This window comes from Sphaeramia orbicularis, unplaced genomic scaffold (genome assembly GCF_902148855.1).
Source record: "Sphaeramia orbicularis unplaced genomic scaffold, fSphaOr1.1, whole genome shotgun sequence".
NCBI lineage: Eukaryota > Metazoa > Chordata > Actinopteri > Kurtiformes > Apogonidae > Sphaeramia > Sphaeramia orbicularis.
In genome coordinates, this window is record NW_021941442.1 from 372,716 (window position 1) to 385,628 (window position 12,913).

General features: G+C 48.0%; 1 long non-coding RNA gene across 1 annotated transcript in view; it reads left to right on the forward strand.

The window, feature by feature from the left end:
• Nucleotides 1-412: 412 nt before the first annotated feature.
• Nucleotides 413-12,913, forward strand: part of LOC115415748 (uncharacterized) — a 33,531-nt gene continuing 21,030 nt past the window's right edge. The window contains exons 1-2 of the long non-coding RNA XR_003934865.1: nucleotides 413-864; nucleotides 9,994-10,051. This is a non-coding gene — a long non-coding RNA (uncharacterized LOC115415748). The remainder of the gene's footprint in view (nucleotides 865-9,993; nucleotides 10,052-12,913) is intronic.

The following is a 12,913-nucleotide window of genomic DNA, read 5'->3' on the forward strand; positions in this document are numbered from 1 at the left end:
GTCTCCTGTCTGTCTGTTTTCTTTTGTCTGTCTGTTGTCTGTCTGTTGTCTCCTGTCTGTCTGTTTTCTTTTGTCTGTCTGTTGTCTCCTGTCTGTCTGTTTTCTTTTGTCTGTCTGTCTGTTGTCTGTCTGTTGTCTCCCGTCTGTCTGTTTTCTTTTGTCAGTCTGTTGTCTCCTGTCTGTCTGTTTTCTTTTGTCTGTCTGTTGTCTGTCTGTTGTCTCCTGTCTGTCTGTTTTCTTTTGTCTGTCTGTTGTCTCCTGTCTGTCTGTTTTCTTTTGTCTGTCTGTTGTCTGTCTGTTGTCTCCTGTCTGTCTGTTTTCTCTGTTGCCTCCGTTTGCTGTTTCTCCTCTGTCCACGCATGCGCAGTGTCTGTCCGTGTCTTGTATCTGCAGGTTTCAGATCCCATCGCAGACAACAGCCGCTCAGTCCGGACCAACACACACCGTCACCGCGTGTGGGCAGGATTTTACCGGGATCTACGGGTTTGCACCGGGTTTCTGACCATCTGGATATTTACGGTCTGACTCCGGTAAAGTTCAGACACGTCTCACCGCTTCTCAAACTCAAACGGCAGCTGATTCAGACGCGGTGGATTATCGGTGGATGCTCCGTGGATGCTCGCCGGTGTACGTGTCCGCACCGGGGCTGTCATCGGCGGAGCGGCGCCTTCTGACGCGCAAAAGCGAAACGAGATCCAGGCGTCTCCGTGAGTGCGACGACGAAGAGGGAAATGGAACCGACCGATTGGATTTAATGTGGGAGTGATACCGGCTGGAGTACCGGACGGACAGACCGACGGAAACACGGACGGAAGCAGCGACAGAAACAGACAGACACACCGACTGAAACACCGACTACACCAGGTAAGAACCGGAGGAGAACCGAGTCCTGGAACCAGGAGGAACTGGACTGGAGGTTTGGATCAGAAGGTTCTGTCTGTGGGAACCAAAGGGACTGAGAATAGAACAACAACAGTAATAATGACGGTAATAATAACAACAACAATAACAACAACAACAACAACAATAATAATAACAATAATAATAATAATAATAATAATAATAATAATATTACTTACAGTTGACTACAGTTGGACCCAGCATGTGTCCTCATTTCAGTCTGAATCTGAATCCCACGGTCCCCCATGGATCTGGACCCAGTTGGACTCTGTACTGTTGGACTCTGTACTGTTGGACCCTGTTCTGTTGGACTCTGTACTGTTGGACCCTGTTCTGTTGGACCCTGTACTGTTGGACCCTGTTCTGTTGGACTCTGTACTGTTGGACTCTGTACTGTTGGACTCTGTACTGTTGGACCCTGTACTGTTGGACACTGTACTATTGGACCCTGTACTGTTGGACTCTGTTACTGTTGGACTCTGTACTGTTGGACCCTGTTCTGTTGGACTCTGTACTGTTGGACTCTGTACTGTTGGACCCTGTTCTGTTTGACTCTGTACTGTTGGACTCTGTACTGTTGGACCCTGTACTGTTGGACCCTGTACCGTTGGACTCTGTACCTTTGGACTCTGTACCGTTGGACCCTGTACTGTTGGACTCTGTTTCTGTTGGACCCTGTACTGTTGGACCCTGTACTATTGGACCCTGTACTGTTGGACTCTGTTACTGTTGGACACTGTACTGTTGGACTCTGTTACTGTTGGACTCTGTACCGTTGGACCCTGTACTGTTGGACTCTGTTACTGCTGGACCCTGTACTGTTGGACACTGTACAATTGGACCCTGTACTGTTGGACTCTGTTACTGTTGGACCCTGTACTGTTGGACTCTGTTACTGTTGGACTCTGTACCGTTGGACCCTGTACTGTTGGACTCTGTTACTGTTGGACCCTGTACTGTTGGACACTGTACTATTGGACCCTGTTCTGTTGGACTCTGTACTGTTGGACTCTGTACTGTTGGACCCTGTTCTGTTGGACTCTGTACTGTTGGACTCTGTACTGTTGGACCCTGTACCGTTGGACCCTGTACTGTTGGACTCTGTTACTGTTGGACCCTGTACTGTTGGACACTGTACTATTGGACCCTGTAGTATTGGACCCTGTACTATTAGACCCTGTACTGTTGGACCCTGGTACTGTTGGACCCTGTACTATTGGACCCTGTACTGTTGGACCCTGTACTGTTGGACACTGTACTGTTGGATCCTGGTACTGTTGGACCCTGTACTACTGGTTCTGTTTACAGCAGATATCCCAGTTCAGATCTGGACACTTCCACATAAGCTTCATTCTTTTCATGGGGGGTGGGGTGGGGGGGGGTCTGTGTGTGGGGGTTCTGAGTGGGTTTACTTAGACCGGTGTTGTACATTTTCATATGGGAGGGGTCTGTGTGTGTGTGTGTGTGTGTGGGGGGTCTGTGTGGGTTTACGTAGACTGGCCTTCAGTGACCATTTGAGGAGCTGTAGTTTCTGTCAGTTGTGCGTCGGCTTCATTTGTCATTTTCATGGGTGTGCATCTGCCTATCACTTGTCACATGACCACAGCTGGGGCTGATGGGTATTTGTGTTTGAGTGGCAGGTGCAGTGGGGACTGATGGGTATTTGTGTTTGACGGACAGGTGCAGGTACAGTGGGTTTGAGTGGCAGGTGCAGTGTGTTTGACGAGCAGGTGCAGGTGCAGTGGGTTTGACGGGCAGGTGCAGTGGGTTTGACAGACAGGTGCAGCGTGTTTGACGGACTGGTGTGGGTGCAGGTGCAGTGTGTTTGACGGGCGGGTGCAGGTGTGGGTGCGGGTGCAGGTGCAGTGTGACGGGCAGGTGCAGTGTGTTTGATGGGCAGGTGCAGGTGCAGTGTGTTTGACGAACAGGTGCAGGTACAGTGTGTTTGATGGACAGGTGCAGGTGTGGGTGCAGGTGCAGTGTGTTTGACGGACAGGTGCAGATGCAGTGTGTTTGATGGACAGGTGCAGGTGCAGTGTGTTTGATGGGCAGGTGCAGTGGGTTTGAGTGACAGGTGTGGGTGCAGTGTGTTTGACGGACAGGTGCAGGCGCGGGTGCAGGTGCAGGCACAGTGGGTTTGATGGACAGTTGCAGGTTCAGATGTACTGGGTTTGATGGACAGGTGCGGGTGCAGGCGCAGTGTGTTTGACGGACAGGTGCAGGTACAGTGTGTTTGATGGACAGGTGCAGGTGCAGTGTGTTTGACGAACAGGTGCAGGTACAGTGTGTTTGATGGACAGGTGCAGGTGCAGGTGCAGTGTGTTTGACGGACAGGTGCGGATGCAGTGTGTTTGACGGACAGGTGCAGGTGTAGGTGTAGTGGTTGTGATGGACAGGTGTGGGTGCAGGTGCAGTGTGTGTTTGATAGACAGGTGCAGTGTGTTTGGCGGACAGGTGCAGGTGCAGTGGGTTTGAGTGGCAGGCACAGATGCAGTGTGTTTGACAGACAGGAGCATGTGTGGGTGCAGGTGCAGTGGGTTTGAGTGGCAGGTGCAGTGTGTTTGACGGACAGGTGCAGCTGAAGGTGCAGTGTGTTTGACGGACAGGTGCAGGTACGGGTGCAGGTGCAGTGTGTTTGACGGACAGGTGCAGGCGCAGTGTTTGATGGACAGGTGCAGGTGCAGTGTGTTTGATGGACAGGTGCAGGTGCACTGTGTTTGATGGACAGGTGCAGGTGCAGTGTGTTTGACGGGCAGGTGCAGTGTGTTTGACGGACAGGTGCAGTGTGTTTGATGGACAGGTGCAGGTGCAGTGTGTTTAACGGGCAGGTGCAGTGTGTTTGACGGACAGGTGCAGGTGCAGTGGGTTTGATGGGCAGGTGCAGTGTGTTTGACGGACAGGTGCAGTGTGTTTGACGGACAGGTGCAGGTGCAGTGTGTTTGATGGATAGGTGCAGGTGCAGTGTGTTTGACGGACAGGTGCAGTGTGTTTGACGAACAGGTGCAGGTGCAGTGTGTTTGATGGACAGGTGCAGGTGCAGTGTGTTTGACGGACAGGTGCAGTGTGTTTGATGGACAGGTGCAGGTGCAGTGAGTTTGACGGGCAGGTGCAGTGTGTTTGATGGACAGGTGCAGGTGCAGTGTGTTTGACAGACAGGTGCAGGTGCAGTGTGTTTGACGGACAGATGCAGGTGCAGTGGGTTTGAGTGGCAGGTGCAGTGTGTTTGACGGACAGGTGCACGCGCAATGTTTTTGACGGACAGGTGCAGATATGGCTGCAGGTGCAGTGTGTTTGACGGACAGGTGCAGGTGAAGGTGCAGTGTGTTTGACGGACAGGTGCAGGTACGGGTGCAGGTGCAGTGTGTTTGACGGACAGGTGCAGGCGCAGGTGTTTGATGGACAGGTGCAGGTGCAGTGTGTTTGATGGACAGGTGCAGTGCAGTGTGTTTGACGGGCAGGTGCAGTGTGTTTGACGGACAGGTGCAGGTGCAGTGTGTTTGATGGACAGGTGCAGGTGCAGTGTGTTTAACGGGCAGGTGCAGTGTGTTTGACGGACAGGTGCAGGTGCAGTGGGTTTGATGGATAGGTGCAGGTGCAGTGTGTTTGACGGACAGGTGCAGTGTGTTTGACGAACAGGTGCAGGTGCAGTGTGTTTGATGGACAGGTGCAGGTGCAGTGTGTTTGACGGACAGGTGCAGCGTGTTTGATGGACAGGTGCAGGTGCAGTGAGTTTGACGGGCAGGTGCAGTGTGTTTGATGGACAGGTGCAGGTGCAGTGTGTTTGACAGACCGGTGCAGGTGCAGTGTGTTTGACGGACAGGTGCAGGTGTAGTGTGTTTGATGGACAGGTGCAGTGTGTTTGACGGACAGGTGCAGGTGCAGTGTGTTTGACGGACAGGTGCAGGTGCAGTGTGTGTTTGACGCTGCGGTGGCAGAACCCTCGTCCTTAATCTCTCTGTCTACTTAGAAATGACCTTTGGCTCACAGGATTAGAGCCGTGTCCTAATAGACTTAGCATGAACCTCCAACACATATTCTGCTGTCATGTTAGAGATGACTGCTGGGAGGGGCCAGGGCTGGGGGGGGGGGGGGGGGGGCATTAATCTACCTCAGCAGCGTCCATGGTTGAGTGCAGTGCCACAGTGAAACTGGTAATCCTCTGGTAATCACAGCTTAAAACTGTCAGTGTTATGATTCACTTATATCACAGTTGTATTAAATGGAAAACGGGGGGGGGGGGGGGGGGGGAGGGGGGAGGAGGAGGAAGAGGAGGAGGCGCAGCTGTTTGGTCGGACTGTTGGAGACAAATAAGTCCGACCGACTGCTGCACAGAGACACGAATAAGGCTGTTCGAAAACATCAGTTCTGCAATATATGGTGACACTTCTTTTCACATATACTATATGGATATTAAAAAGAACTGTATGGATATTTTTAGGTATTTATTCAAATGCACATATTGTGTATTTTCATTTTTGTTTTCTTGTTTTTCTTTCTTGTTTAAATTGTATTTATTATATATATTTAACACTGTTTTATTAAATAATGATTATTTGAATCATCCTAAAAACACTTTTAACTGACAGGCAGATGGGAGTTCCTCTGGAAACGAGGAGAATTAGAACAATTTTGTGATAGAACATTAGATCCTGTTGTGATTAAATAACAATTGAGTGTGTTTTGTGTCAGTAGTTGTGTGTCAGTAGTAGCTGTGTGTCTGTAGTAGTTGTGTGTGTAGTTATGTGTCAGTAGTAGTTGTGTGTCAGTAGTTGTGTGCTGTAGTTGTATGTCAGTAGTAGTTGTGTGTGTGTAGTTGCGTGTCAGTAGTAGTTGTGTCTATATTTGTGTCAGTAGTATTTGTGTCTGTAGTTGTGTCAGTAGTAGTTGTGTGTCAGTAGTTGTGTGTCAGTAGTAGTTGTGTCAGTAGTTGTGTGTCAGTAGTTATGTGTCAGTAGTAATTGTGTGTCAGTAGTTGTGTGCTGTAGTTGTATGTCAGTAGTAGTTGTGTGTCAGTAGTAGTTGTGTGTGTAGTTGTGTGTCAGTAGTAGTTGTGTGTGTGTAGTTGTGTGTCAGTAGTAGTTGTGTCTATATTTGTGTGTCAGTAGTAGTTGTGTGTCAGTAGTAGTTGTGTGTGTGTAGTTGTATGTCAGTAGTAGTTGTGTGTCAGTAGTAGTTGTGTGTGTGTGTAGTTGTGTGTCAGTAGTAGTTGTGTCTATATTTGTGTGTCAGTAGTAGTTGTGTGTCAGTAGTATTTGGGTCTGTAGTTGTGTCAGTAGTAGTTGTGTGCCAATAGTTGTGTGTCAGCAGTAGTTGTGTCTGTAGTTGTGTGTCAGTAGTAGGTGTGTCTGTAGTTGTGTGTCACTGGTTGTGTGTCAGTAGTTAGGTGTCAGTGTGTGCTGGTCTGGACTCTGGTCTAGTTTGTCTAATTCCTTGTCAGCTGACCCTCTGGGCCTCAGCCGATCCACCAGCTATAAATAAAACCACATATGGACACTAAGCCCATGATCCATAGGGTTAGACACACACACACACACACACACACACACACACACACACACACACACACACACACACACAATACTGTGGTCGTCGTCCTGATCATGTGTGTTCTGTCAGACAGAAACAGAACAGGTAGAACACATAGAACTGAATAGAACAGAACAGGTTTGGGTTTGGGTTGTAGTTCAGGACCAGAACAGGATCCCAATGATCCAGGCTGAACCTGAACCCCCTGTGTGTGTGTGTGTGTGTGTGTGTGTGTGCGTGTGCGTGTGTGCATGTGTGTGTGTTAGTCCAACCCTTAAACCAGGACAGTGGTTCCCAGGAGACTGAAGCGAACAAAGGCTTTGAAGTGAAGAAACAACACACAGCCTGGACTGAACACCCCCCACCACTGCGCACACACACACACACACACACACACACACACACACACACACCACTATGATGGTGTTCAGATCCACTCTATCCAACACATGAAGCTAATCAACCCCCCCCCCCCCCCCCCCCCCCCCCCCCCGGTGCTTCATTAAACAGTCGGTGCATTTTGGAACAGATTAGTGTGTGTTTGTCAAAAAGCAGAATCATCAGACAGTATTTAGGTCAAATGCAATGCATGATGGGAGTCTGCGCTGGGTGGAAGGCATGTGACTGAACTGAAGTAAAGGATTCAAATAAAACCAGATCCAGATCAACCTGGACCCCTGTAGACCTGAGCAGACTGAAGTGGTCTGACCTGGACCCCTGTAGACCTGAAGAGACTGAGGTGGTCTGACCTGGACCCCTGTAGACCTGAGCAGACTGAGGTGGGTCTGACCTGGACCCCTGTAGACCTGAGGAGACTGAGGTGGTCTGACCTGGACCCCTGTAGACCTGAGCAGACTGAGGTGGTCTGACCTGGACCCTTGTAGACCTGAGGAGACTATTAGTAGGGTTAGGGTTAACCCTCTAACACACATATATGCTAGGGTTAGGGTTCTGGACCTAACCCTAAAGACATAACCCTAACCCTAGGCCCAGAACCCTAACCCTAGGCCCAGAACCCTAACCCTAGGCCCAGAACCCTAACCTTAGGTCCAGAACCCTAACCCTAGGTCCAGAACCCTAACCTTAGGTCCAGAACCCTAACCCTGGGCCCAGAACCCTAACCTTAGGTCCAGAACCCTAACCTTAGGTCCAGAACCCTAACCCTAGGCCAGTGGTCCAGTACTCCAGTAGTCCATTTCAGAGTCAGGATAGTGTCAGGGATTAGCTGACCACCCCCCCCCCCCCCCCCCGAATCTGAACCTCAGGGTTTGGCCCAGATCAGCGCTGTTGGTTTAATTCTGTAAATGAGGGATCAGCGGTCCAGAATGACCGTTTGGATCAGAGATCTGGAGATCTAGACTGACCGTTTGGATCAGAGGTCCAGAATGACCGTTTGGATCAGAGATCTAGACTGACCGTTTGGATCAGAGATCTAGACTGACCGTTTGGATCAGAGGTCCAGAATGACCGTTTGGATCAGTGGTCCAGACTGACCGTTTGGATCAGAGGTCCAGAATGACCGTTGGGATCAGAGGTCCAGAATGACCGTTTGGATCAGCGGTCCAGACTGACCGTTTGGATCAGAGGTCCAGAATGACCGTTTGGATCAGAGGTCCAGACTGACCGTTCGGATCAGAGGTCAAGAATGACTGTTTGGATCAGAGGCCCAGAATGACCGTTTGGATCAGAGGCCCAGACTGACCGTTTGGATCAGAGGCCCAGAATGACCGTTTGGATCAGAGGTTCAGACTGACTGTTTGGATCAGAGGTCTAGAATGACCATTTGGATCAGAGGTCCAGAATGACTGTTTGGATCAGAGGTCCAGAATGACCGTTTGGATCAGAGGTCCAGACTGACCGTTTGGATCAGAGGTCCAGACTGACCGTTTGGATCAGAGGTCCAGAATGACCGTTTGGATCAGAGGTCCAGACTGACTGTTTGGATCAGAGGTCCAGAATGACCGTTTGGATCAGAGGTCCAGAATGACTGTGTGGATCAGAGGTCCAGAATGACCGTTTGGATCAGAGGTCCGGAACCAGAACACACACATTTATAGAATTAATGTGTGTTCTTGTAGATGTTCTGTTGTGTGTTCTGAACCTGTGACCTTTGACATCCACTGATATGTGTGTTCTGGTTCTGGTTCCATGGGTTTAGGAGGAAATCAGCTGGAATGTTGTAGTAGTAAAGAATACAAAACTGAAGTGGCAGAAGCAGGTAGAGAACATCTGGACCCAGTCTGGACTGGAGGTCCAGACTGGGTCCAGATGGGCTGTATTATCGTTGTCAGTATGGGGTTAGGGTTAGTATATTATTGTCCTCATCTTTGGGGTAAAATATACCAAGTTTGTTCAAAGAATTGTGAAATATTGTTTTTTGAATTTTTTTAATGAATTTTTAGCCTTTTCCAAATCCTGTTGGTTTTTAATGGGACACATTTCAAAGTGTTATCAGTTGAAAACAGTTGAACATATTGATATAATTACTGTTGATAATAGATAGGGAGTTACATATGGGCTTTGATTTGGTGCCATGACCTTTGACCTTTAGTGATGTTCAGTATGCTGTTGGACTACAGGAGCCTTGGTCCTCACAGTGGACTGTTCCTGAATGGATCCACATTAGGAACAACGGTGGAACCCAAATCCCCCCCTGCCTTTCCACGCCCCCATTAGATCATGTGACCCAAAACCCCTCCTGCCTGTCCACGCCCCCATTAGATCATGTGACCCACTGAGCTGGTATGTGGGTCCTATTAATATTAAGAAGCACTTAGGAGGCTGTGTGGGACATGTACAAATGCCAGCGGTCTTAATATTTTTAAAAATAGAACCGTCTCTGTATAACGTGTGTACAGTTTTTCCAGTTTACTGGAGTTAGGGTTAGAGTTACCTAGATGATGATGATGACAACGCCGACGACGATGATGATGATGTGTCTCCTGGTGGATTCAGGTGAGAAAGGCTGAGGAACTCACAGACAGAAGCAGAGGCTCATGGGAAATCTGCATTTAGCCTTCAGTGGAAGGTGCATGTGCATCTGTGCATTTATGCTAATCATGTTTGTCACATATGTGAGTGGGTGCATCATCACCTACACCAACAAGCCCCCCCACCCCCCCCCACCCCACCCCCACCCCCACCCCCATATTTAAATGTTAGTCCTTGCCTTCACTTGCACAGTGTGATGACTCATTGTCATAGTCGGCGGCAGAGACGATTAAAAAAACAGTCCACAGCTTTGGGTCTGTGTGAGTCAGAGGACTGAACCATATGGAGGGAAAAGGCCTGTGTGAGTCCAGCTGTGGTTGAGGGTTCGACTCCTGGCTCTGGTTCATTGTGAAACTCCGGACTCATTCCAGAAAAATCCAGAAGGAATCCAAAGAATTAGAGGAGACATGATGTCACTAAACATAAATCTGATTTAGAGCATTTTATTGAACCTTTTTGAATGTATTTCTTGTCAAATCACAATGAAAATAAACATAACATGCCTCCCATGTGTTCAGTGTTCATAAACGGGTGTTTCCATCTAACAAACAGCTGATGTTTGTTTGTCTTTTGTAGGAATGGCCCTGGACGTCCGTCAACAGTCGGCTGTGTTCGTCATATCAGCTGATACCAGGTGAGTCCAACGTAGAAGCCCCGCCCCAGGACTCTGGACCATCTGCCCCCCTTTATCCACTGAAGCCCAGCCTGGATCCACAGGGCTCAGAACCCGGTCTGTTTGTGTGTGTGTAAACTCTATTAACTCTGTAGTGTTAATTCAGTGTTTATTAGTGTGTGTATAAACTCTGGTCTGGGCTGTCAGGTCTTCTGTATCAGGTCTTCTGGATCAGGTCTTCTGGATCAGGTCTTCTGTGTCAGGTCTTCTGGATCAGGTCTTCTGTATCAGGTCTTCTGTGTCAGGTCTTCTGGATCAGGTCTTCTGCGTCAGGTCTTCTGGATCAGGTCTTCTGTATTAGGTCTTCTGTGTCAGGTCTTCTGGATCAGGACTTCTGTATGAGGTCTTCTGTATCAGGTCTTCTGGTTCAGGTCTGCTCTGCCAGGTCTTCTGTATCAGGTCCTCTGTATCAGGTCTTCTTTGTCAGGTCTTCTGCGTCAGGTCTGCTGTGTCAGGTCTGCTGTGTCAGGTCTTCTGTATCAGGTCTTCTGCGTCAGGTCTCCTGTATCAGGTCTCCAAATCAGGTCTTCTGTGTCAGGTCTTCTGTGTCAGGTCTTCTGCGTCATGTCTGCTGTGTCAGGTCTTCTATATCAGGTCTTCTGTATCAGGTCTTCTTTATCAGGTCTTTTGCGTCAGGTCTTCTGCATCAGGTCTTCTGTATCAGGTCTTCTGTATCAGGTCTTCTGTGTCAGGTCTTCTGTGTCAGGTCTTCTGTATTAGTTCTTCTGTGTCAGGTCTTTTGCGTCAGATCTTCTGTATCAGGTCTTCTGCGTCAGGTCCTCTGCGTCAGGTCCTCTGTGTCAGGTCTTCTGTATCAGGTCTTCTGGATCAGGTCTTCCTGTATCAGGTCTTCTGCATCAGGTCTTCTGGATCAGGTCTTCTGTATCAGGTCTTCTGGATCAGGTCTTCCTGTATCAGGTCTTCTGCATCAGGTCTTCTGGATCAGGTCTTCTGGATCAGGTCTTCTGGATCAGGTCTTCTGCATCAGGTCTTCTGTATCAGGTCTTCTGTATCAGGTCTTCCTGTATCAGGTCTTCTGCGTCAGGTTAATGCGACATTTGATTTGATTCTGATTTGAATTGATAAAGCACTTTGTGACTCTGTGAAAAGTGCTCTATAAATAAAATTTACTTACTTACTTAGGTCTTCTGTATCAGGTCTTCTGGATCAGGTCTTCTGTATGAGGTCTTCTGTATCAGGTCTTCTGGTTCAGGTCTGCTGTGCCAGGTCTTCTGTATCAGGTCTCCTGTATCAGGTCTTCTGTATCAGGTCTTCTGCGTCAGGTCTGCTGTGTCAGGTCTTCTATATCAGATCTTCTGTATCAGGTCTTCTTTATCAGGTCTTTTGCGTCAGGTCTTCTGCATCAGGTCTTCTGTATCAGGTCTTCTGTATCAGGTCTTCTGTGTCAGGTCTTTTGCGTCAGATCTTCTGTATCAGGTCTTCTGCGTCAGGTCTTCTGTATCAGGTCTTCTGTATTAGTTGTTCTGTGTCAGGTCTTTTGCGTCAGATCTTCTGTATCAGGTCTTCTGCGTCAGGTCTTCTGTATCAGGTCTTCTGCGTCAGGTCCTCTGTATCAGGTCTTCTGTATTAGTTGTTCTGTGTCAGGTCTTTTGCGTCAGATCTTCTGTATCAGGTCTTCTGCGTCAGGTCTTCTGTATCAGGTCTTCTGCGTCAGGTCCTCTGTGTCAGGTCTTCTGGATCAGGTCTTCCTGTATCAGGTCTTTTGCGTCAGGTCTTCTGTATCAGGTCTTCTGCGTCAGGTCCTCTGTGTCAGGTCTTCTGTATCAGGTCTTCTGGATCAGGTCTTCCTGTATCAGGTCTTCTGCGTCAGGTCTTCTGTATCAGGTCTTCTGGATAAGGTCTTCCTGTATCAGGTCTTCTGCGTCAGGTCTTCTGTATCAGGTCTTCTATGTCAGGTCTTCTGTGTCAGGTCTTTTGCGTCAGGTCTTCTGTATCAGGTCTTCTATGTCAGGTCTTCTGTGTCAGGTCTTTTGCGTCAGGTCTTCTCCGTCAGGTCTTCTGGATCAGGTCTTCTGGATCAGGTCTTCCTGTATCAGGTCTTCTGCGTCATTCAATTCCAACCAGTGTTTTAGACAAAGGCAGGTTCATCAGCAGGTAAAGACATGGAAGGCCTCCTGAACTCCTGCTGGGAGTTTATTCGGAACAGTTTGGAATTTGTCAAAAGTTTGAATGGAGTTTGGTCAAATTAGAGCTGTGTGGTTTTCAGATCTCTGACTTGAAATGAGATTTACGTGTTATTGCTCTACGACTGTATAGTCTATTGGATTAAATTATCAGGAGGGGACTGTATATATATATATATATATATATATATATATATATATATATATATATATATATATATAGGTACACAGGGTGGGGAAGCAAAATTTATAATGAACATTTAGTTGTTTTTTCTCAGCAGACACTACGTCAGTTGTTTTGAACCCAAACATATACTGATGTCATAATCATACCTAACACTATTATCCATACCTTTTCACAAACTTTTGCCCATATGAGTAATCAGGAAAGCAAACGTCAAAGAGTGTGTGATTTGCTGAATGCACTCGTCACACCAAAGGAGATTTCAGAAATAGTTGGAGTGTCCATAAAGACTGTTTATAATGGAAAGAAGAGAATGACTATGAGCAAAACTATTACCAGAAAGTCTGGAAGATACTATTAAAGAAGAATGGGAGAAGTTGTCACCCCAATATTTGAGGAACACTTGCACAAGTTTCAGGAAGCGTGTGAAGGCAGTTATTGAGAAAGAAGGAGGACACATAGAATAAAAACATTTTCTATTATGGACATTTTCTT